Below are 26,564 nucleotides of genomic sequence, written 5' to 3' on the forward strand. Positions count from 1 at the left end.
AATCCCCAAAGTCACTTAACTTCAGTTTCTGCATCCATTGCGATCCCCTGGATAGAACACTGACAAGAGCCAATCCTAGATCTAACTTCATCACCTGAAATCCTGCAGGCTTTGAAGGAAGCAACAGGATAAACAGCCCTTTCCCTGACTGTATTCTATGTGACAACCAGGCAGTGCAGCAGAGTGCCCTTGAAATAGGCAGACTAACACCAAAACACCACTGGTATTTTAACAATGATCTTATCTTGGAGTTGATGAAAGTGCCCCCAAAAGTGAAACTGTGAATTCTACAGTTCAAGAAGCTATGATCCTCTGGGACTGACCACAGAGTCATCTCAAGATTCAGCTTCCTTCTTGTCTCTTGCTGAATGTGCTTTCACTATAATGAGACTTAGGCCTCAGAAAGGTAGGTCCTAGTCAGGACTGTTGGGAATTCAGTTCACTCATCCATCCATAAAGTTGGAGCTGGAAAGAGCCTTTCCTGCAGGCCAAAATCTCAGGGTTCATCACCATTTCCAGGCTCACTCCATACAGATCATGAAAATAGAAGAAATTTTTATCAATTAGTGCCACCAGCCTAGAGCAAAGCAGTTTCATGCCCCCCAAAATCAAGTTCCTTTTGCCCCAGAAAGTACCTGCATTGCCAATACAAACTATGTTTTGCTACCAAGAGGCCCAACATGTTCTAAACGCAGAGACTTGGCATGTGTTTTATTTGATACGTTTAAGGAAATTCCTCAATTGGAAACTTGGGGTGGGGGGAAATCCTGCCTCAAACAGCAGTTACCTGTGTGAATCTCTCTGAATCTTTCTCAATATACTCATCTGAAAAATGGGAATAATAATAGTACCTACCTCATGGAGTTGTTGTGAGATCAAATGAAATAACATATGTAACACGTCTTGAAAACCTTAGAGTGCCATATAAATGCTAGCTATTATTCTTACTATGCAACTATCTCACTGCTCAAGAGGTTCCCCATTGCCTCTAGGATCAAACACAAACTATTTTGTTTGACATTCAAACCCTTTCACAACCAGATTCCAGCTTATCTTTCTAGAAGACTTATACACTACTCTCTTTCACACAGTCTATGGTGCAGCCAAAAGGATCTAGTAACTATTCCTCACACAAGGGGTAGTTGTATCACTCTCCATGCCTTTGTACAGCAGGAATATATTCCCTCCTCTCCTCAGTTCTTTGGATCCTTAGCATCCCTCAAGGCTCAGTTCTCAAGTACCACCTCCTGAATGAGGCCAACACACACACACACACACACACACACACACACACACACACATACACATACACACGACATGCCCCCAACATTTACTTTATCTGTGCCCATGTTATAGAATGTAAACTTCCTGAGGGCAGTCACTGCTTTGTTTTTGTCATTATGTCTATCCTCAGCACCTAGAAGAATGCCAGACACATATTAAGAGATTAATTGTCCTTGATGATTGATTAATTCTACTCCATATCATCCAGAGGAACTGCATGGGCTCTGAACTCAAAGGCTGGGGACAAGTCATGTCTTTAAATTGCACTGAGGACATGTGTATAATCTATGCTAAATTATAAATTCATCATGTTTAGGTTATCTTGTTTCTAGCCCCTCTTTCATTCTCAGTTGCAACTATAAGTCCCATATTAATCTCAACTACATGAAAGTGATGAGAGCATCACCTTCTATTTAACTTGGTCCAGTCACTGATGATCAGGTCCATCACCCCAAGTAATCAGTTAGTAGATTATTTAAAGATCACAGTGGCCTTTTAACCAATAGGATTTTCTCGTTAATTCATATAATGAAGAAAAATACCTGTGAGGCTTTTTTTATATGGATATATACACAAATATTAGAAAGGCAGACGTTTTCAGTGGAAAGAACATTATTGCCGTTGGACTCTGGAGACCCCAGTTAAAATCCTGGCTATGCTACTTATTAGTTGTGGGATCATGAGCATTTAAATTACCCTCTACAGGCTTTATCTTCTCATGTGTAAAACAGGAATAATATTGAATACTCTACGTCACTAACTATGTTGTTGTAAGGAAAGCAATTTATCCCTGGCGTGTACTAGGACATACATAAGAACATTATCATCTTTCTTTAGTAAATCAAAAGTCTTTTGGAAGTAGTCATCCAAACCACAGGAAGTGATTTGAAAAGTACAAAGCATGTTTTGTTTTTTAAATTATTTTTTGGTTTTTGTCTGCATTGCATTGCCAGTTCAAACTAGTCATATAAATGTCATATCTAATGAATAAGAAATCTACCAACAGGAGAAGTGATTGAAGTAGTAACATGTACAGGAGAAGGGGCACTGGGATCTGAGTGCGAGGCTAACTATGCTGGCATTCTGGCTTTTCTAAGACTACTTGAAGGACCTTGAACAAGTCATGGAAACATCCTTGGTCTCAGTTTCCTCATCTGTAAAATAAAAGGGTTGGCATGCATGACATGTAAGGTCCCTTCCAGTTATAAATTTATGCTCTAGGATGCTATGAAATGGGTAAATGGGCCATTCCACATATCAGTGGAGGGGAGAGTGTATTGAATGGTAAGAGAGTAAATATGTACACTATGATTCTGGGAAAAAAAAAAGCCGTAAATCAAATAATTTTTAAAAATTCTCTCCTGTGTGTGATCAAGGAGAGGTCAGAATCAATATTAGTAATCACTGTGCCAAGTCACTGTTTTGTATGTGGATATTTTAATTCAGAAGTGTGGAAGAGATACAATACACAGGGCCATTTGTTTGTTGAAAATAGCATACATCTTCATTGAAAGAGCTAATTCATTCTTTGCTGTTAACATAACATTTTGGGAAGCTGGATACACATTTTAGTGAAGTACAATGCAGTAGACATTTGATCACCTCATTTCTCATTACAAAATGTTCTTATTTTCTCAGGAAACACCAACATTCATTTTACCTCATAGAAGGAATCATGCATATCCTGAGAGCTCAATCATAAAATGTTTTGTGCCCTATAACATTTGTGCTGTATACTAAGAGAGGACACATTTCTTTCTTTTTTTTTTTTACTGCAACTTGGAATGCCTAACTTCTTTCAAAGTTTATGTCTCCTTCTACATAAGACTTTTCTCAATCTCCCATCTGCTAGAGCATGCCCCCAAAGTACTTTGTATTTACACTGAATGACTTTAAATTTTGCTTATATGTAATACATTTTGATCTCCCCCATTATAATGGATGTTCCCTGAGGGCATTATCTCTAATTAATTCTAGTAAATTGTATAATTTCGATTAATTAACCTAAATCTCCCCAGCTTAGAGCAAAAAGAAACTACTGGGTAGTTTTTTAACTTGGGCTATGTTGTAAGATTGTTCTGTATGGGCACTATTAATTGGGTCATCTTTAGCCTGTCGCTGGAATATCTGTGACTGAAGACATGATGTTGATTTTTTTTTTGCAAACACACCAGAATTTATATATTCAAAAGAGTATTGTCCTTCAAAATAGTCACCTGAGGAAATTATGCACTTATTCCAATGATAGTAAATGAAACAATTTTTCTAATACCTTTTAGAACTATTTCAGATTTAATGGTATATGTGAGAGTGTGATACACACACACACACACAAACACACACACACACACACACTTAGTCTCAATACTTTATAGTCACCTCATTTTTCACAAAAAAAAATGGTTACTCACCAAAATTAGTCACAAATTGCTTTTCATTCTTTACTAAAATCAAATCCATCCTTGGAAAAGGAATGTTTGTGCCACTAAGGATATTTTTTTTAATTAGCTGCAGCAGAAGGCAATTCTTTAAAAAAGAGTTTCAGTAATGTTTTTCAGCAATGGCAGCATGATTGGCAGATGTAGATAGCCTCCCAAGGGACTATTTTGCAGGGACCAATATTCATTTGTATGAAAAATCTTGCATTACTGTCCAAATATGGTATATTTCTTAAAACATACACATACCACTGCAGCGGCACTCCCTTAAGTACTTTTTAGGTTTCCTTTTTCTTTTTTTTTTTTTTTTGGTTTATAAAAAAGTCAATGTTGCATATAGTGCCATGGTAGCTTCTGTGAGAATTTTCAACAAGTATGGGGATATGAAATGTACATAGTCCATCTGCTAGGATTTTTCAAAACTTTTCAGGCATGTGTATGCTTTGTACAAAGCTAATACTATATGAATTTGACCTAGACCAAAATATCATTCCCAAGAGACAATACAACTTGTATGGCCATAACACTGCACGAGTTTGATTGATTTTCTTCCATTGGGAATAAATATTCATTCTTTTCCCATTTGGTTTGAATACTTTTACAAATTCAAGTTTCTGTTTCATTCCATGTGTAGTAAAGACCATAGATATTGGCTTTTAAAGCCCTTTACAACCTAACCCCAACATACTTTTTCAGCACTGTTATATATTACTCCCCTTCTTGCAATCTACAATCTAACCAAACTAGCCTGGTTGTTCCTGACACACGGCACTTTGCCATGATCTTGGGCTGGATGTCTTCCATGCCTGAAATGCTTTTCTTCCTCATTCTAACTTAGAGAATCCCTAAATTCTCTTAAGACTCAACTCCAGCACTACCTTCTACTTGAAGCTTTTCCTAATCTTTGAAACTACTAGTGCCTCCTCTTATCTCTTACTACTACTGATAATAATATTAGTAATAATAATAATAATAGCTAACATTTGTATAGCACTTACTATGTGCTGGGTACTATGTTAAGCACATTAGAATCATTATTTCATTTGATCACCACAAAAACCCTGGGAGGTAGGTGTTATAATAACCCCCATTTTACAGATAAAGAAAATGAGATAAACAGAGGCTAAGTAACGTACTCAGGGTCACACAACTTGTAAGTGTCTGAGACTGGATTTGAATTGAGATCTTCCTGCCTCCAGGCCCAGCACACTGTACATAGTGTCACTCAGTTGCCCCATTAACTGCTAATTATTCTGTACATATTTGTATATGTACATGGGGTTTTCCTCACTAGAATTTAAAGCTCTTTCTGAAGAATTTACAGCTCTCTCTTCTTTTCTGAAGCTCTTTCATTTTTATGTTATATCCCCAGTGCCTCTAATCGTATCTGACACATGGGAGATGCTTAATACATGCTTGATTGACGGGAGATAGGTTAAAAGAGTAAGAAATGGGGGTGGCTAGGTGGCGCAGTGAATAGACTACCAGCCCTGGAGTTAGGAGGACCTGAGTTCAAATCCAGTCTCAGACACTTAACATTTACTAGCTGTGCAACCTTGGGTAAGTCACTTAACCCCAATTGCCCCGCCATAACCCCTCCAAAAAGAAAAAAAAAAAAGGAAGACACAACTAGTGGCCTCAACGATTAGGACTCAATAGAAAAACAGGGATTTAGGATTATAAAATCAGTATCCTAAAGGAATCTTGCTAATCATAGGATAAAAAGGTAATCATAGAGATGTTCTAGCCTTTATTTTACAAATGGGGAAATTCAGGCTCCCTGAGCTCAAGTTACTTGTTCGAGATCAGACATTTGAACTAGGCCTTGCAAGACAGGTACAATTTTAGATAGGCAGGCAGAGAAGACTGGGAAAGGGCATTCAAGACAGCAAGAGAAACAACAAAAATTCAGACATAAGAATGAGTCTGGTTTATTCCAGCAACATTGGTCTGTATACTGGATTTGTTTTCACAAAACTGCTCTCTCCTAATTCTCCTTCTACCTGACAGCTCCTGCTCTATCTTTTTTATTGGATCTTTATCTAGGCAACACTCTTCTTCCTCTGCAAGAATATCATTTGGTGACCTTACTATCTCCTATAGTTTCAACTATCTCTATGCAGATGATTCTCACATATGTCACTCCTGATCTCCATTTTCTCATCTCTAGCTCCTTACTGGACATCTTGGGATGGATATCTCATAGACTTCTTAGGCTGTCTTTATCTTACCCTCTATCTCTTCCCTCCTCAAGCCTCCCACCCACACTATTCATTCTACCCTCTCCCCACTGTCAGCTGAGAATCTTGCCTCTTACTCTGAGAAAATAGAGGTCTTTCTGTTGACTACCCATGTCAGGCCCTTCCTCGCTAATTTAGTGCCCACTGACCTCATCCCTTCCATCCCTTCATCCTTCCCCTCAGCCTATGATGAGGAGGGAGCCTTCTCCTTGCCAAGACCAAACCCTCTGAATGTGCCCTTAATCTCGGCTTCTCCTGTCTCCTCAAGAAGACTGCAAAGGTTAAGGTACTTAAATCAGCATCAATATGCACTTTGAAATTTCCTAGTATGAGAGGAAAGATAAAGGTAGAGGAAAAAACTGTAAGCTAAGAACTGAAATCACTGAGGAAGAAGGATACCCATATGGATTTAGATTGGGTGAGAAATTTACAAATTTGTCATTTAAGGTCCATGGAAGAGAAGGTGCTGATTGATGGCTGAAGTAGAAACGTTTGGAAGTGGAAATAGGGAGCAAAAATAATTCCAACTGCTCAACCATGACCAATGAATGTGAGGGTATGACTGGAAATGCAGCATGCACTTTAAAGAGTAGCCAGCAAAGTAGCAGCATCAGGAGCTGGGCTCAGTGAGAACCAGAAAATGAAACGAAAAGGTTTAAGATGGAAGGAAGTTTATTATTTATGTACTGGACTTTCCAAAAAAAAAAAACCACATAGTAGAATGGGGGAGTAGAGCTCGAGTGGGACACTGGGGAGGGCACAGGATTGAGGAACATCTGATTAAGAAGACAGTTAATGATAAGGAATGGTTGTTGTGTTTGTCCTTCGTTCTCAAAGAGGACCATGACATCAGGGGCATGACGACATGCCTTGTAACTAACTGACTTTGCTCTGAGTGAGGGAGCCCTGTGCAAGGTCACCAGTTGCACTTTCTCTTCCAGAGCCATCTGGGTCCAGTGGCCAGATATTCATCAGGGAGACTGGAGATGGCCCAGGATGCAATGGGAGACCCTGGCCCTTTCAGGCTAAGGTCTTTTCAGCCTCTCACTTTGAGTGAGATAATGCCCATTCAGTGAAGAGGCCTCTCTAAGTAGTTACTCGAGGGATGGCTCCTTTAATTAAAAAAGAAATTCAAACTAAGAGGGGAAAACTCTTAGGGTTCCTGGCCAAAAGAGAAACAGTTACTTTTTAATATTTACATTCACTCTTTGCTAGGAGGGCAGGGACCTATTGTCCAATCTATGAGCTCCAGAGTGAATTTGATTTAACGCTTGGTCTTTGAGAAAGAAATCTAGCTGGTAAACTCAAAGAAAAAAAGCAGCTTTTGGTCAACAAAATGTACCTTCCCCTGAGCAGAGCATTCCCAGGTAAGGAAGGACAGGACAGGACAGGAGCTACTACTCACTCACAGGTTTTGTTTGACCTTTGTTCTCGAAAAGGAATAAGTCATCACAGAGATGATGGCATGACTTGCTGTTGACTGATTTCAGTGAGGGAATGGAGGTCATATATCAACAGCCAAAGTTTAGAATCACTGAGACTGCAAGAATATAAGGGAGAAGAAGTGTGCCAATCATTGAGGAATGACTCCAAAAAGCATATCCATATTTGGAAAGAGGTCTATAGAGGGAAACAGGTGATTGTAATGTTTAAGGTCCTCCTATAAAATCTTTCCTCATAGTAAATGGTGAGTTTGTGGCCAGTGAGGCCCACATTATAGCAGGAGGGACCAAAGAAAGTTAAGGACTGTAGGAATCATGTCAATAGGTAGGTGATGGTAGGAGATGATGCCAGGAATGGGCTCTAGGAGTACTGGAATAAGCTGTGCGATTAAGACCAGATCCTGGACTGAAATAAGGCTCACAGGGCTGTCTGTAGAAGGGTCCTAGAGGGAAGACAGGCTAAGATGGAGGTGGCCAGATCACCATTTACAATTTCTCCTGAAAATCTTCATTTCTTAATCCTAAACCACATTTTCCAATATCCCTTTTCCCCCCTCCTCTATATACACCTTTTTATTGACATAATTGAATATTAATGTATATGTTGAATTAATTTGAACTTATTCACAAAATTTCTCTATTACCTCATTTTCTACAGATGTTGAAACATAAACTACAATTATTTCCATATTGGTTGTTTTAGAAATGTTCATTATGATTTGCAATAAAAAGTGACAAAGTGTCCCTTAAAATGATGTTTCTTGTTGCCTTTAAACTCACATAATTCCTTTACTGCCTTCTCAAAGGAGAACCTGTGAGCTATCCTTGCATTTAGTGGCAATTTGCCTTTGTCATCTGGTTTCAGTTAGAGTGAGAATGTCAATAATGATACGCTTCAGTTCCTCCAGTAGTATGTCAGTTTGCATATCAAGATCAATGCTATGTAAATACTTGTTGTACTATAAGCAAATACAAAGGAAAGACGTACAGAAATCCCAGTGTGCAAGTAAACTTAACAGAGCAAAACAATTTATCCCAACAAACCAGGAATCCATATGAGACATCCAAGTAAGTCAGATAATACTGAGCAGATACCACCACTAATGCACCCAATACTTGACTGTCTAGTAGGTTTCATTTTTATCATACAGTCTAGATTTTTAGGAATATTTATATTACTGGTGTGGAAATAAGAAATGTAACTGTATTAAGATTCACTGCTTTCTCCCCCCAAACATTTACACACACACACACACACACATATAAATGCAAACCAAATGACAAAGTTTACATATGTGTCTGTGCTCACATGTTTTCTGTGTAGATGCTGTATCCTTCTAGTCCAAGAGTTCTTAACCTGGGGTCCACAGGCCCTTAAGTGGTCCTTGGATAAATTTCAATGAGTCCATGAACTTGGATGAGAAAAATGTTTTAATAAATGTATTTCAATTTAATGGATTTTTTTTGTATTTTACTTTATATTTAAAAATATACTCCTAAGAAGAGGTCTATAGGCTTTATCTGGTTACTCAAGAAGTCTGTGACATCAAAAAAGTTAAGAATCCCTGCCCTAGTAGGATCTAAGTTTTTTGAGGATGTTCTTTTTGAAATGAATTCTTTTGGTTTTATTTTTTTGCATCTCCAATGACAGTATAGTGCTTACATGTAGTAGGTGTTTAATAAATAAATGTTCATTTTATTTCTTCTAATAATAGGGTATAGAGAGACTACATAGTAGAATAGGGTTTCCTCTAAGTGACTTTACAATCAAAGGTATACACAGAACAAGGGTCAGGCATGTATTGCCATGCATATGGCCACAATGAGAACTGCTTTTTAAGGTGACTGACCACTGACAATAATTATACTAGGGAATAAATACATGACAACCAACCCGTTCTTACTCAAAATGTTAGGAATAAGCCTTGGAGTACAAAATGGTGAAATAACAGTTACTGGGTTTTTTTAGTGAACTCCCAGAGGCTGAGTTGTTAATAATCTTGTGAATTTTTTTTTTATGTAAATCATTTTCCCACACAAAAATCTGACACCCCTCACAGCTCTGGGAACAGATCTTACATCCCTACCACAAAATGCTAAAGACATAAGTAAATAGAAATATAGAATAAACCTGAACTTTTTACAAAAGGCTGCTAATCAGATTTGTAACCCGATTTGCAAAAGATAAATAGTATGCCTATCAAAAGATTCCTAGTCACAAAGTGCTTATTTCTACTACCTTCTAAAGGATTGCTTAGCACTTGTCCAAATTGTTCCTAAGCATTTTTTTTTTAAGCATTCGGGGTTAAGTAACTTGCTCAAGGTTACACAGCCAGTTATTTCTGGGTGTGGTGCTGAGTGTCTGAGCCCCGGATTCGATCTCCAGGTCGTCCCAACACTGGAGCCGGTGCTCTTACTCACTGAGCCACCTGGCCGCCCAGTTCCTAAGCATTCTTGTCAGACTTTCCCCATGTTATAAATACTGTATTTTTTCCTGTGTTGGATCTTATTTATTTCTAGCTTCCATTCATTTGGGATATAATTATTATTACTCTTGCTCATCTATATCATTGCTTTATTAATTGTAGCTACCAATTAGTTCCTCTATTTCTTATTCAATGTCTACCAAATCTATATGTCAACCCCCAACCTTTCACCAACACCAAATTTCTCATTATCTCTTTTGGTAGTATCAACTAGAAGTCCTGCCAGCAGCACATACCCATCCTAAATGAACAAGTCAAAACTTTTAATTCTCTGCTTCTCCAAAGCATATCTTCCTTCCAAATTTCCTATTTTTATACATGGCTACCACATCATTAAAACCTCGAAGCCACAGAATATCACAGTTGGAAGGCTCATTAGATGTCACTTAAGCCAGCCCCTTCAGTTTACCAAAAAAAAAGAAATGGAAGCTGAGAAGTTAAATGACTTCCCAAAGCTACAGCACTAATACGTAAATGAGAAGGACTAGAACCCAGATCTTGTGAACCATGGTAGGTTAACCTATTAACCACTACTACATGGTGGTAGTCTTTCCCACTACCCCTAATTATTCCTTTCCATACTATTTTCATCTTATTGGTTGTCAAATCTCACAGATTCTACTTCCACACACAATGTCTCACATTTTGTTTGGTTGTTTTTTTTTTTTTTTTTCCTTAGATGGAGTGAGTCCAGGTTCACATAGATGTTAAGTTAGCAGAGTCAAGATTCAGACCCAGGTTCTTTGATTCCAAATCAATCACTATTTTAAAAAGCATACTGCCCTCAAATTCACCTTAAAGAGTTCCCCAATTAATCATCCTAGAGCATTTTTATCACATGATCCTCTAGCTTAAAAACCTTATATTCTGAGAAAGATGGAAAGGTTTAGATGAAGAGATAGAAAATGAAGTAAGCAAAGACTAGAAAAATTCACACTGACTGTAACAATGTAAATGAAAGACTGCAACCACAAAACAATAAAAAATATGAATGTTGCAAAATTTTAAAAAATAAGTTTGGTCCCAAAGAATAGATATAAGAAGAAACCACCCTTGATTCCTCCACAGAGAAGGGAGGTCCACAAGTGTGGAACACAGCACTTAATATAAGATTTTTTTCAATGTATTGCTTGGTTTTGCTGAATTATTTTTAACTTACTCTTTCCCCATTTTTTTCCTTTTTTAAAATCTTTTATTTATTTAAAACTTAAAGACAAAATGAGAAAAGGAAAAAAAAAAGAACATTTCCATGTACACAGCAGAACATAAAGGAGAGGATTCAATATAAAACCAAGAATTTCCATTACTTTTTACTTTTTTTAAAGCTATATAATAAATAGTATATTTATTTTATTTCATTTAAATTTATAGAATAAAACAAGCATTTCCATAACATAGTATAATAAAAAAGAATGTACATCAAACTTCAAATCTACTGAGCACAACTTGCTATTCCATTCAAATACACAATTTATCATGTAAATGTCTTTTTTCTTCCTTCCCCCCAAGATGGCTATCATTAGACATAAATAGGTATATATGTATATATATACACATATACACATATATGTATATATGCACATATATACATATATAAAATTATTCTAAACATACTTCTTTTTTGTTTATCAGTTCTTTCTCTGGATGCAGACAAGCATCTTTCTTCTTATGCCCTTTAGAGTTAATCTGTATATTTATAATAGTCAAAATGATTTATTCACTCAAGGTCATTCTTAAAACAATATTGTTGTTACTATATATAATGTTCTTTTGGTCCTTCTCATTTCATTCTTTATTATTTTGTGCAAGTTTTTCTAAAATAATTGAGTTCATCATTTCTTAAAGTATAGTAGTATTTCATCACAATCATATACCACAATCTTTCCCCAAGTGATGGACATCCCTGAAATTTCCAGTTCTTTGCCACCACAAAGAGAACTGTTATAAACATTTTAGAACATATGCATTCTTCTCCTTTTTCCCCTATCTTCATAAATAGACCAAGTGGTGGTATTTCTGTGTCAAAGGGTGGTTAATAACTGCTTGAGCATAATTCTAAATAGCTCTCTAAAATGGTTAGATAAATTCACAATTCCACCAATAATGAATTGGTGTCCCATTTTTTTCCACATCCCCTCCAACATTTGTCACTTTCTTCTATCATTCTGGCCAATCTGGTTAAGTATAAAATGATATCTCAAGGTTGTTTTAATTTGCAATTCTCTAATTAATAATGACTTGGTGCATTTTATGACTATAAATTGTTTTGATTTCTTCATTGGAAAGCTGCCTGTTCATATTCTTTGACAATTTATCAATGAGGAATGACTTATGTTCTTACATGTTTGACAAAGTTCTTTATCTATTTTAGATATAAGACCTTTATCTGCTAAACTTTCTATAAATTTCTATTACCTACAATTTTCTACTTTCCTTCTGACCTTGGCTACTTTTGTTTTATTTGTATAAAACCTTTTAAATTTAATATAATCAAAATTATCCATTTTACACCTAATTTTGCTCTCTATCTCTTGTTTATTCATAAATTGTTCCCCTATCTGTAAGTATGGTAAGTAATATGTTTCGTGTTCTTTTAGTTTTCTTGTAAAATCTCTCTTTATATTGGGGTTATGTATTCATTTTGACCTTATCTTGGTAAGTGGTGTAAGATATTGATCTATGCCTACTTTCTATCAGAATGCTCTCCAATTTTCCCAACAACTATTAACAATAAATTCTTATTCCAAAATCTTAAACCTTTAAACTTGTCAAATATGAGTTATTACATTTATTTGCTGCTGTAAATCATACATTTACTCTATTCCACTGATTCACCTTTCTATTTCTTAGCCAGTATCATATAGTTTTGATAATTACTGCCTGATAATATAGTTTGAGATCTAGTACTGCTAAACCTCCTTCCTTTACATTTTTTCATTGTTTTCTTTTCATATTCTTGACTTTGTTTTTCCAAATGAATTTTAAAATAATATTACTACTACTAATAATATTAATAGCATTTTCACATATCATAAGAAAATAGTTTGCCCTTCATCAGTGCCTTATTAGTCCTTAATAATTTCCTTATATTTCTTCTGTATCTTTTATATTGAATTTTCCATTGAGTTCTTATTTTTTGTTACAAATACCTGAAAATCTTTCACTTCATTAAATGACCTTTTTTTCACTTGGGATTATACTCAACTTTGATGGATAAGTTATTCTTAGATGTAACCCCAGCTCCTTTGCTCTTCAAAATATAATATTCCAAGACCTACAGTCTTTTGGTATAAAAGCTACTAGGTCTTGTGAAATCCTGATTGATTTTCTGCAAAATTTAATTTTTTTTCTTCTTGTCTGAATTTTTTTTTTAACCTGTGAATTTTAGAAACTTGGTTTTGACACTCCTGTAAGTTTTCTTCCTAGGATCTCTTTCAGGTGGTGATCAGAAAGAATCAGTGGATTCTTTCTATTTCTACTTTACATTCTTATTCTAGAATTTCAAGACGATCTTCCTTAATAATTTCTTATCACATTGTATCCAGATTCTTTTTTAAATCAGTACTTTCATGTAGCCCAACAATTCATATATTGTCGCTCTTCAATCTGTTCTCCAGTTCAGTTGTTTTCTAATGAGATGTTATAGATTCTCTTCTAGTTTTTTTCTACTTTTATTATTTTTCTATTTCTTCTATCATTTGTCCTACTTACCCAATTATTGTCTTCAAGAAGTAATTTTCTTCCTTAAGATTTTGCATCTCTTTTTCCAATTTAGCTTTCTCTTCATAATTTTATTGATATTTTTTTCTAATTTTTGCTGATTCTCTCTGATTTTTGAATTTTTTTTTACTTTCTTCTTTCAGATTTTGTATCTCTTTTGGTGGTTGGTTAAATTTCTTTTCTAATATTGTTTCATTCTCTTTCATTTGATTTCTGAATTTATTTTAAGTTCTTCCAAGATTTCTTTTTGGGTTTGTGACCATTTGATACTATTCTTAGGGTGTGAGTGGCTTTTTTTACCTCACTATCTTCTTTTAGTCTACTTTTTTTTTCAATTTTTTAAAAATTTATTTTTAGGGGCAAAGCCAAGATGGCTCCAGTCACTTACAATACATGTAAAAATTGACTCTAAACAAACTTTAGAGCTACAGAACCCAAAAAGTGACAGAGAGAAACAAATCTCCCACTGAAGGAAGCCTGGCAGATGGACAGGAAGGATCTATCTCACCAAGCTGGGAGCTGAGCCCAGTCCAGAGTGCGCCCCATGGTTCTAGCCCTAGGGCAGCCCTGACCAGCAGTCGCCTGAACAGACTTCAGGAGAGCGAATCATCAGTAGCTGTGGCAGATTACATACTTCTCAACCCATAAATGCCAAAGACAAAGTAAAAGGTCAGTGCAGAACTCTGAATGGGGGCGGGGGGGGAGGAACAGAAGAGTGCAGTCCAGCCTCTGCCCCTAGGGGGAGAAGCAGCTGGAGGCACCATGTGGCTGTTTCCAGAGCTCCTGGCCTGCAGACTGTAGGGGGACCAAGCAACCATTCAGAGGGGAATCGCTCTTGCTTTAACCTGCTTGGATATGGATGGCAGTCTTAGGTGGTAGTCCTGGGGTGTGTGACCAGTGAGCCAGAGCATGTGGGGATTATAGAAAGTACACCCTCCTAATAGCTCTGGCAGCTGTGAAAAACCCAGCAATTTGGGACATAGCTCTCTCCATTCTGGAAGCAGAGTTCTACTGTGGCAAAGAGCTCAAAAGTCAAGTAATTGGCTGGCAATGTGAACAAGCAGAGGAAGCACAAACAAACCACAAAATCCTTTTTTGGGGACAAAAAGAATCAAGGCATGGAGCAGGAAAAAGACAGTGAAGTCAGAACTCCAGCATCAAAAGCCCCCAAGAAAAATATGAACTGGTTACAATCCATGGAGTAGCTCAAGAAGGATTTTGAAAATCAAGTAAGAGAAGTGGAGGAAAAATTGGGGAGAGAAATGAGAATGATGCAAGAAAATCATGAAAAGCAAGTCAAAAACCTGCTAAAGGAGACCCACAAAAATATAGAAGAAAATATCACCTTAAAAAATAGACTAACTCAAATAGCAAAAGAGGCCCAAAAAGGCAATGAAGAATGCCTTAAAAAGCCAAATTGGCCAGACAGAAAAGGAATTTCAGAAACTTGCTGAAGAGAATAACTCCTTCAAAATTAGTTTGGAGCAATTATAAGCTAATGGCTTTATGATAAATCAAGATACAATAAAACAGATCCAAAAAAATGGAAGATAATGTGAAATATCTCACTGGAAAAACCACTGACCTGGAAAAATAGACCTAGGAGAGATAATTTTAAAATTACTGGACTACCTGAAAGCCATGATCAAAAAAAGCCTAGACACCATCTTTCAAAAAATTCTCAAACAAAACTGCCCTGATATTCTAGAACCAGGGGGCAAAAGAGAAATGGAAAGAATTCACCAATCCCTTATTGAAAAAGATTCTGAAAAGAAAACTCCTAGGAATATTATAGCCAAATTACAGAGTTCCCAGGTAAAGGAGAAAATACTGCAAGCAGTCAGGAAGAAACGATTTGAGTATTGTGGAAATACAATCAGGATAATACAAGACCCAGCAGCTTCTACATTAAGGGATCAAAGGGCTTGGAATATGATATTCCAGAGGTCAAAGGAGCTAGGACTAGAACCAAGAATCACCTACCCAGCAAAACTGAGTATAATGCTACAGGGGAAAATATGGTCATACAATAAAATAGAGGATTTCCAAGCATTCTTGATGAAAAAAAAAAACAGAGCTGAACAGAAAATTTGACTTTCAAATACACAAAACAAGAGAAGCATGAGAAGGTAAACAGGAAAAAGAAATCATAGGGGGCGGCCAGGTGGCGCAGTGAGTAGATCGTCGGCCCCAGAGTCAGGAGGACCCGAGTTCGGTTCCGGCCTCAGACACTTAACACTAACACAAAAATACTAGCCATGTAACCTTGGGCAAGTTAATTAACCCTAATTGCTCAAAAAAAAAAAAAAAAAAAAAAAAACAAAACAAAAGGAACTTATTAAAGTTGAACTATGTATATTCCTACACGGAAAAATTATAATTGTAACTCACAAGACTCTTCTCAATATGAGGCTAGTTGAAGGGAATATGTGTGTGTATGTGTGTGTATGTATGTATGTATGTATGTATAGGAGGGTGTATGTCTATATTAATATGTATGTGTGTGGGCATATGTATGTTCATGTATACATAGACAAAGGGCACAGGATGAGTTGAATATGAAGGAATGATATCTAAAAAATAAAATTAAGAGGTAAGAGAAATTTATTAGGAGAAGGAGAAAGGGAGAGATAGATTAGGGCAAATTATCTCATAAAAATGAGGATGAGAAAACTGTTACAATGGAGAGGAAGAACAGGAAGGTGAAAGGGAATGGGACAACCTGATTCTCACTAAATTTGGCTTAAGGAGGGAATAACATACACACTCAATTTGGTATCTTACCCTAGGAAAACAGGGGAGTAGGGGATAAGAGGGGGGATGATAGAAGGGAGGATGATAGAAGAAGATAGATTTGGGGAGAGGGTAGTTAGAAGCAAATATTTTTGAAAAGGGATAGGATCAAAGGAGAAAATAGAGTAAGTGGGGGGCGGGATAGGATGGAGGGAAATATAGTTAGTCTTTCACAATATGACTACTATGGAAACGTTTTGCGTAACTACACATGTACAACCTATATTGAATTGTTTATCTTCCCAGTGGGGCTGGGTGAGGAAAGAAGAAGGAAAGGAATCTGGAACTCAAAGTTTTAAAAACAAATGTTTAAAAATTTGTTTTTTACATGCAACTGGGAAATAAGATATACAGGCATTGGGTTAGAGAAACTGATTTTGCCATACTAGAAAGTTAGGGGAGTGATGGGGGAGGATATAAGAGAGAACAGATTGGGGGAAGGGGGATTCAGTAGGCTTGCTATCTTGGGGTGGGGGGAAGGGGAAAGATGGGGAGAAAAATATTATAACTCAAAAGCTTGTGGAAATGAATTTTTTTATAAAATTTGATTTCCAGATTCTTGCCCTTTTTCCCTCCTCATCCCCCCCACTAGGAAGATAAGCAATTCAGTATAGGTTGTACATGTGTAGTTACACAAAACCTTTCCATAGTAGTCATATTGTGAAAGATTAACTATATTTCCCTCCATCCTATCCCACCCCCCCATTTATTCTATTTTCTACTTTGACACCGTCCCCTTTCAAAAGTGTGAACCTCACTATCTTCTTTTGAATACAAACCCAGATCTTATTTTATACCTAAACAGCTACTAATGGTATTTTTCCTTTGCTTACTCATTTTTTTTATTTTTAATTAGTCTTATTTTTAGCAGCTTATTATTATTATCAAATTTAATCCCAAGTTATGGGTAATATTATCCTAGGCATTAGGCCCTACTGTTGTTTCTGAATTCTCTCTGGGGGCTCAGCCTCAGGAATGGACATCAAAAGCCACAATGGCTAAAGTACCTGGAGAAAACTACTGAAAACTACTAGGGAAAGACATGGAAAAATTACATCAATATAAACATCTACCTGGAACATACAACAGAAAATATGAACAACACATTCCTTGCTTAAACACCCGGGGTGGGGGGGAAGGGGGGGAGTAAGACTATGCAGAATGGAATCCAGAAAAGAAAAAAAAAAGGGAACCACAAATTCACAATACCATTAAGCTATAACTAAAGGCAAATGGTTAAAGTAATTCAAGAGATCAAAACAGCACAGAAAATAAAATGAATATTCAAAAAAATGTGTTAATTATACCAGAGAGGGCCTTAGAAACAAAGAAATGAAAAAGACAGGGAAGAAAGATATATAATATTTCTTATTCTATACATAGTTGAAAGAAATCCAACATGAAAGTAGAAGTCAGATAAAATGAAAAACAGAAAATTTGCTTATTGAAATAAGAGACAAGGGAGGTGATGAAATCTAACTACTCTGTAAAACCAAAAATGTGGTATGCCCAATAATTATATATCTATAATTACTGAATCAAATGTTTCAGAGGGATACATGAATTACTAGCAAAGCACTTTTTCCACTTCCTTTCTAATATAAGCCTAATCCTATTTTTCTTAACAGAAGGTATCACTTATTTATTACCTAAAAATGACAATACCTATGACTCCTGTAAATACAGACTAATTTACATTATGATTATTACTTTATTATTATATTATATTATGTTTATACACTATTTTACACTATATTACATTATGCTTATAAAAAAGCATTCGCAGACTAAGTAAAAAAAATTATAAATGCTTTCAAGAAAACAATAGAGGATATAAGCCATGGGAATATAAAAAGCAATCCATTATTGATTTATTATTGACCAAGCTGCAAGAAAGTTCCATAGCATTTATGTTTATCTATGTGTAAGTACATATCCACACACACATATATATAAATATATACACACATAAATGCATGCATATAGATATACATATGTACATGCACACATATACATGCATACACACATATGATCCAAACAGAGTGAGGATGCAAGAGCAATTAATGTCCATATAAAAAACCATTCTTCATTTAAAACATATCACCAAAACAATCATGTCAGGGACAATTAATGTAAAACTTCCGAGAGACTAAGTCCACTACAATTTTGCCTAAAACTACTGTAACTCTATTATAACTACTACTTGAAAGAACTAAGTTTGCCTTTCAAGTCAAAGAGGAAATTGTGCTATAGCATTATATTAAACATTTGAAGGATATGAGTCAAGTTATATTGAGGCAACTAGGTAGTACAGTGGATACAAAATGGGAAATTATTTCAGGAAGATGAGAATTCAAATCCTGCCTCAAATACTTACTAGGTATATGACCATGGCCAAGTCATTTAAACTCTCTGTCTTAGTTTCCCCATCTGTAAAATGGGGATAATAACAGCATCTAACTTACAAAGCTGTTGTGAGAATTAAATAAGTTAAAGTATATATAAAGAACTTTGCAAACCACAAAACATTGTATCAATGCTAGATATGTCTCAACAGAAAAGTGCATGAAACAGCTATTTAATCTCATGGAAACTTTCCCGAATGATATGAAAATGTCATTTGACCTAGATAAGTATAAAATTCTTAATGTGAGCCAAAAAAGAATACAGAATAAAAATTTTGAGTTTGAGTCCAAAGATCCAAGCTAACCAATGTTCAAAATATTACATTGGTTTTCTCTAGGCAATATACAGGTTATCTAAGAGAAAAATAAAGCATAATACATATATTCAGAGCTGACTGTAATTCTGAAGTCAATCAACACATACACAATTGTATTCTCAAAGAATACTTTTGGAACAACAAAATGGACAACATAATCTTCAAGAAACACTGGCCTAATTTACCAAAGGCAGCAAAAGAAAGATTATCAATTCCTCACCAAAAAGGATTACCCAGATGAACAGATGCCCTCTGAGATAACACAGGTTAATAGGTACATAAACAGATTAAAAATTTACAGAAATACTTTTAAATAAAGGGACCCCATTTCACAATGAAATAATAAAGACTGGCAGAAGAAATAATAGTAAAGACTGACAAAAAGCTATGTCACTGGTTTTGTCAAATATAATTGAAGGTCTTTTCTCTTCAGAAAGAACCTATGAAATGGCTATGGTCCAATAGTGGAATCAAAAGGCACTCCACAGGCAACATTCTCAGGAATTTACCCAACAATACCTTGACTAAGACAGATCAGAGAAATGGCTAAATCATTCAGATTGGTTTAAAGATGTTTAATGATGACCATTTGGCTTAATGTCACTGCCACTTGTTGTTGTGTTTGTCCTTCATTTTAGAAGAGGACCATGGCATCAGGGAAATGATGACATAACTTGCAGTTGACTTTGATTTGAATGAGGGAGGACTGTGCAAGGTCACCAGCTTCACTTTCTCCTCAAGAGTCATCTGGATCCAGTGATCTGCTATTCATCAAGGTGACTGGAAATGACCAAGGATGCAATGGGAGACCCTGGTCCTTTGAGGCTAAGTCACTACCACTAGAAATTACAAAAAGATTAACTGCACTTAAAGAGTCAAGACTTATTGGTCAATATAGATTATGCAGTAAGGCAGTGGAGACTTTGCAATGTACAAATGAAGATTGCAAAAATCTTGCATTTACTGGATTCCTAGAAAAACACCATTAAGTTGCTGGTTATAAAACAGAAGTTTACTATCCTTTATAAAAATAACAATGGACAAATCCTCATTTTGGTGGTTGTTCAGTCATTCAATTGTGTCCAACTCTTCATGACCCCATGGACCATAGCATGCATGGCCCTTTTATCCTCCACTCTCTCCCAAAGTCTAACCAAGCTCAAGTTCATTGCTTTCACTACACTATTTATCCATCTCATCCTCTGTTATCCCCTTTTCCTTTTGCCTCCAATCTTTCCCAACATCAGTCTTTTTCAAACGAGTACAGTCTTCTTATTATGTGGTCAAAGTATTTAAGCTTCAGCTTCAGTATCTAATATTCCAGTAAATTTGTTGTTTTTGTTCAGTCATTTTAGTCATGCCCAACTCTTCATGATCCCATGTGGGGATTTCTTGGCATAGATAAAGAAGTAGTTTGCCATTTTCTTCTCCAGTTCATTTCAAAGATAAGGAAACTGAAGCAAACAGGGTTAAGTGGCTTACCCAGGATCACTCAGCTACCAAGTGTCTGAGGTTATATCTGAACTTGGGTCTTTCTGACTCCAGGCCCAGTCTTCTATACACTGTGCCACCTCACTACTCCCTTCCAGTAAAAAGTCTGAATGAATTTCTTTTAAGAATTGAATGATTTGACCCCCTTGCTTTCCAAGGGACTCTCAAAAGTCTTCTCAGTACTACAATTTAAAAGCATCAATTCTGTGGCGTTCAGCTTTCTTTAGAATCCAACTATCACAACAATACATTGTTATTAGAAAAACCATAGTTTTGACTATATGGACCTTTGTCAGCAAGGTGATGTCTTGGTTTTTTATATGCTGTCCAGATTTGCCAAAGTTTTACTTCCAAGGGGCAAGCATCTTTTAATTTCAATTCCTTTCAATTTGAAGTTGGTATTCACAGTGATCTTCGAGCCCAAGAATATAAAATCTAACACTACTTCCATTTCTTCTCCTTCTATTTGCCAGGAAGTGATAAGACCAGTTGCCAAGATCTTTCTTAGTTTTTTGTTGTTGTCGTCAATTGTTTCTTTGGTTTTTGCTAAGTCAGCTTTTCCACTCTCCCCTTTCACCTTCATCAAGAGACTTCATAATTCTTCATCACTTTCTGCTATCAGAGTGGTATCAACTGTCCATCTGAGATTGTTGAAATTTCTCCCAGCAACTTAGCTTTTCATTTGTCCAGTTTAGCATTTCATATGATGTACTCTGCATATAAGTTAATTAAATAAGGTGACAATATACTGCTTTGTCATACTCCTTTTCCAATTTTAAACCAATCAGTCGTTCCACATTTGGTTCTAACTGTTGTTTCTTGGTCCACATACAGGTTCCTTAGGAGACAAGTAAGATGATCTGGTGGGATTCCCATCTCTTTGAGGGCTTAGCATATTTTGTCATGATCCACATCATCATTTTAGTCTAAGTAAATGAAGCAGAAGTACATTTTTTTTCTTTCTGGAAATCCCTTGCTTTCTCCATAATCCAGCAAATGTAGGCAATTTGATTTCTAGTACCTCTGCTTCTTCAAAAACCAGGCAGTTCTTTGTGTAATTCTTGGTTCACATACTGCTGAAGCCTAGTTTGTAGAATCTTAAGTGGAACCTTGCTGGCATATGAAATGAGCACAATGGTTCAGTAATTTGAACATTCTTTGGCATTGCCCTTCTTTAGGATTGGGATGTAAACCAATCTTTTCCAATATATTTGACACTATAGAATTTTCCAAATTTGCTGGCATATTGAGTGCAAACACTGATGGCATCATCTTTTAGGATTTTAAGTAGCTCAACTAGAATTCTATAACCTCCACTAGCTAGCAATGCTTCCAAAACCCACTTGACTTCATTATCCGGGATGTCTGGCTCTAGATCAGTAACCACATCATATCTGTTAATAATGATATTAAGATCTTTCTTGTATGATTCTTCTGTGTATTTTCACCACTTCTCCTTAATCTCTTCTTCTTCTATTAAGTCCCTACCATTTTTGTCTTTTCACATGCTCATTTTTGCACAGAATGTTCCCTTGATATCTCTATTTTTCTTGAAGACATCTCTTATCATTACCATTTTATTGTTTTCTTCTATTTCTTTGTGTTGCTCATTGAAGAAAACCTTATTTCTCCTTGCTATTCTCTGGAATTCTACAGTCAGTTGGGGATATGTGTCCCTTTATCCTTTACCTTTCACTTTCCTTCTTTCCTCATCTATTTGTAAAGTCTCATGCAACACTCATTTTCCTTTCTTGATCTTCTTTTTCTTTGGAATTTGTTGCTGTTGCTGCTGCCTCCTATACAATATTGTGAACTTCTGTCCACTGCTCTTCAGGCACTCTGTCTACCAGCTCTAATCCCTTAAATCTGTTCATCACTTCCACTTCATTTTCATTAAGGATATTATTTAGGTTATACAAATTCAGTCTAATAGTTTTTCCTATATTGTTCAAGTCTGATTTTTGCAATATAAAGCTCATGATCTGAGCTAGAGTCAGCTCCAAGTCTTGTTTTAACTGACTGTGCAGTACTTCTCCACCTTTGGCTTTAAAGTATATTATAAATTTGATTTCTATATTGACCATTTGGTCATGTCCAAGTGTAGAAACGCCTTTTGGGTTGTCAGAAAAGAGTATTTGCTATGACCAGCAAGTTATTTTGACAAAATAGTCATATGAAAAATGCTCTAAATCACTACTGATTAAAGAAATGCAAATTAAAACAACTTTAAGATGTCATTTTATACCTATTAGATTGGCTAAAATGACTGAAGGGGGAAGCAACAAATGTTGTAGGAGATGTGAAAAAATTGGGGCACTAATTCATTGCTGCTGAAACTGTGAATTGATCCAACCATTTTGGAGAACAATCTGGAAGTATGCCCAAAGAGTTCTTAAATTGCCTAGACTCTTCGACCCAGCAATATCACCATTAGGTCTGTTTCCAGAGATGATTAGGGGAAAAATGAAAAGAATCCATACGTTCTAAAATATTTATAGCAGCTCTCTTTGTGATGGCAAAGAACTGGAAATTGTGGGGATGCCTGTGCATGTGAGGGAATACTACTGTGCTATAAGAAATGATGAGCTCATTGATTGTAGAAAAGCATGAACAGAGGTACAAAATAATGAAGAGAAAAATTAATAGAATCAAGAAAAAGTTGTATAGAGTAACAGTATTATTGTTTTAAGAACAACTCTGAGCAACTAAGTCATTTTGACCCAAATTAATTACAAAGGACCTATGAAGGAAGACACTATCTGCAAGTAGAGAAAAAAATGATAAATAGAAGTATGTATGAAATGATTTCACATATATATGTTATTTATATATACATATATATTTGTGTCTAATAGTAGCCATCTCTAGGATGGGCGAAGAGGGCAGAAAGAACAAAGAGGGAAAAAAGAAAACTACGTGATAATTCTATTATATATTTAAAAGAAATGACAAGTTGTACATAATAGGTTTGCAATTTCATGTGCAATCATCTTTTTTTCTATTCTACTATGTTCATGGAAATGTCTGTTTTATTTCTTAAGTTCAGAATAAAATTAAATTAAATGTAAAAAAAAAAACTATATTAGTCTCTTCCCTACTCCATTTTGTATTCCAAGAAAGAACTTGCCTGTTAGTTCAATTATTTTTTGATTCCCTACTTTAGCATTCTAATCTCTTACAATGAATGTGACCTTTTTTGGGGGGGGAGGGAGCTGGTAAAAATATGTTTTAGTTCTTCAACAGAACTGATCAGCTTTGGCCTCTTCAGCATCAGTGCTTGGAACACGGACTTGTACTACTGTAATGTTGAACAGATTACCTTGGATTAAAACAGATATCATTCTGTCACTTTTTAAATTATACTCCAATACTTCTTTTCTGACCCTTTTGTTGACTCTGAGGGCTATTTCATTTCTTCTGAGGGATTCTTGACCACACTAGTATATGCAGTGATCACATAAATTAAATTCACCCATTCACAAACATTTAAGCACACTAGCACCCAAGATGTTAACGTTTCATCTTTCCACTTCCTCTCTGACTACATCCAACTTGCCTTGGTTCATAGATCCTACATTCTAGGCCCCTGTGCAACAAGTTTTACTGGAACAGGAGCATCATTACAGGCAAAACTGTCACCCACAATTGCCTCAACATAACATTGATCCATAAAAATTTTTTAAATCTCTTTAATAAGATAAAAGATATTGCCATATCAAACACTCACATTCATCAAAGTACATAGCATGCAAAGCTTTCAAAATATAGAGACCTGGTGCAAAAAATAAAAATTTTGTGACAAAAAGATGAAGTCCATACCATCCCTATCATCTTTTCTACTCCTAGGGTTGTGACAAAGATTAAATATCAGTATTCTTATTCCATTACAAAAAGTAGTTATTTTACCCATCAGTACAACTGTATGAAGAACACTGAATATAAAAGAATAATAAGTTAACAATTTGTCTCAGAGCCATTCTAGCTAAGCTTTATTAAAAAAAAAAATACAAGTTAAAAAAAAACATTATCAATAACAACAAAAACAATTAATACAGATCCACAAAAGTTTAAGAACATTTTAAACAAGATGTCACCATACCAAATACTTAAACTCTAAGCTACATTGAACAAAAAAATCTTTCAATATAGAGAATCAAGGGAAGGAGAATTCCCTGACCTTCAGCAACTGGAAAGCCACTCACCTGTTGTCAATGACCCCAGGATCCCCGCCCAGCAGCTGGGAGCCCTGCCCACCTACGGAGCTTGGCCCAGGGACCGCCACACCGCTGCCACTGCTGTCACCTCCCACCTAGAAGAGGCAGAGACAAACCTGGGGCCTCTCCAGCTGCCCGGGCCTCTCTGCTGCGCAGGTGCCGTCACAGGTAGGAAAGCAGACGTTCGGTCCTTCCTCCCTCCCCTCTCCCTCCTTCTCTTCCTTCCTGGCTCAGAGCGCCCTCTGTGACTATAACACGCATATGCTGATCAACACGTGTATGTCACCTGGGTACCTTTGTTGATCATGTGCCTGTTTTGAGTTGACTGCTACAGGACTTTGGCTCACTTTCTGACACACAAGGCATGGGGTCCCTCTTTGGTCACTGGGAGCCAAGAACAGCTTCGAAGGAAGAATGGAAGAAGAGCCTGCCAGCAGCTTCTAAGAGACTTGGGTCCTCCAGACCAGCCCACACTGGGGGATAGCCATCCCCCAACCCCCACACCCCGCCTCCCCAGCGCAGGGCCCCGCCCACCCACAGATATATAAGCCCAGCCTCCTCAGCTCTGAGCCCCGCCCAACCTCTGCTGAGCACTCCTCCCCCCCATCCCAGGACCCCTGACTTCCCAGCTCAGAGCCTGGCCTATTTGCTTCCAGGAGCGCAGCATCTCCACCTACCTGAGAGATAGACTCCCAGGACCACCTACTCAGTGTGTTACTGGCCTTTTAACTGGGGATCTGAGACTTCATAGCAATTGCTTGTAGGGCTGCTCCAGGTGCTGAGACTCACAGACTCCTTCCCCCAGTGCAGAGAATAGAAACTTAGCCCAGAGGCTTTGCCAAACCCTAACACCCCACCTGAGCCTCACAGAGCTGGGCTTATGGCCTTACACTGACTCCAGCACCCACCTCTGGTGCAGCAGTGGACAGAGCACTGGGCTTAGAGTCAGGAAGTACTGAGATCAAATTCTGCCTTAGACATATGCTAGCTGTGTGACCTTGGTCAAGTCACTTAACCCCTGTTTCCTCAACTGTAAAATGAGGATAATAATAATCACACAGGATTGTGTGAGGATCAAATTAGACAATATTTATAAAAAGCATTTACAAGAAGATTAAATTAAATAATACTTGTAAAAAAAATAAAGCATATCATGGTAACTAGGAGCCTATGTTGCCATAGTAGGCATTATATAAATGCTTATCAGTCACAGCAGTTGAGAATCCCACCCACTCTTTGACATCTCAGACCAAGTCATCCCTATCACCTCCCAGCCACTTGAGAGGGTCATGAGCAGTCTCAACAGACTGGAACCCTGTGCTTGGAGATTCTGGAAAGCTGGAGACTGAAGACAGGTCCTCTCCTCATCATTTATTCATTCAATACTGGTTGAAGATCTTATCATTTACAACACACATTGAAATCTTGAGCACTCAGAAGGAGCAAAATAGTGAGAGTAGAATATGTTACCTGAGGGGAAGGTAATCAGATAACAGAGAATATTTATTACTGAATAAGATTGTATAGAGCATACCTATAAGCTGTAGCTGAGAGCCACACCTGAGTTTCCACAGATTAGATCCGATCTTGGAGAATTTTCATCTAAACCAACTCACTTTTTTACTTATACTTCCACCTAGAATTTCCCCTACAAACACCAGAATTTGGTGCACATCTAGGTTCCATAACAGATAGAAATGAACTCTCAATTACCATGGCAAACTGTTAAAACTA

The 26,564-nt window shown here is 36.7% G+C and overlaps 1 long non-coding RNA gene across 3 annotated transcripts in view; it reads right to left on the bottom strand.

Annotated features, from left to right (window-relative positions):
• The window catches only part of LOC138163172 (uncharacterized), a 107,870-nt gene extending 82,824 nt beyond the window's left edge, over window positions 1–25,046 (bottom strand). For all 3 annotated transcript variants that reach the window (XR_011168832.1, XR_011168833.1, XR_011168831.1), the window contains exon 1: window positions 24,819–25,046. This is a non-coding gene — a long non-coding RNA (uncharacterized lncRNA). The remainder of the gene's footprint in view (window positions 1–24,818) is intronic.
• Between the last annotated feature and the right edge of the window lie 1,518 nt (window positions 25,047–26,564).

The sequence above is a fragment of the Petaurus breviceps genome, unplaced genomic scaffold (assembly GCF_028583685.1).
Source record: "Petaurus breviceps papuanus isolate PSGF00001 unplaced genomic scaffold, PetGlider_PUasm1.0 187, whole genome shotgun sequence".
NCBI lineage: Eukaryota > Metazoa > Chordata > Mammalia > Diprotodontia > Petauridae > Petaurus > Petaurus breviceps.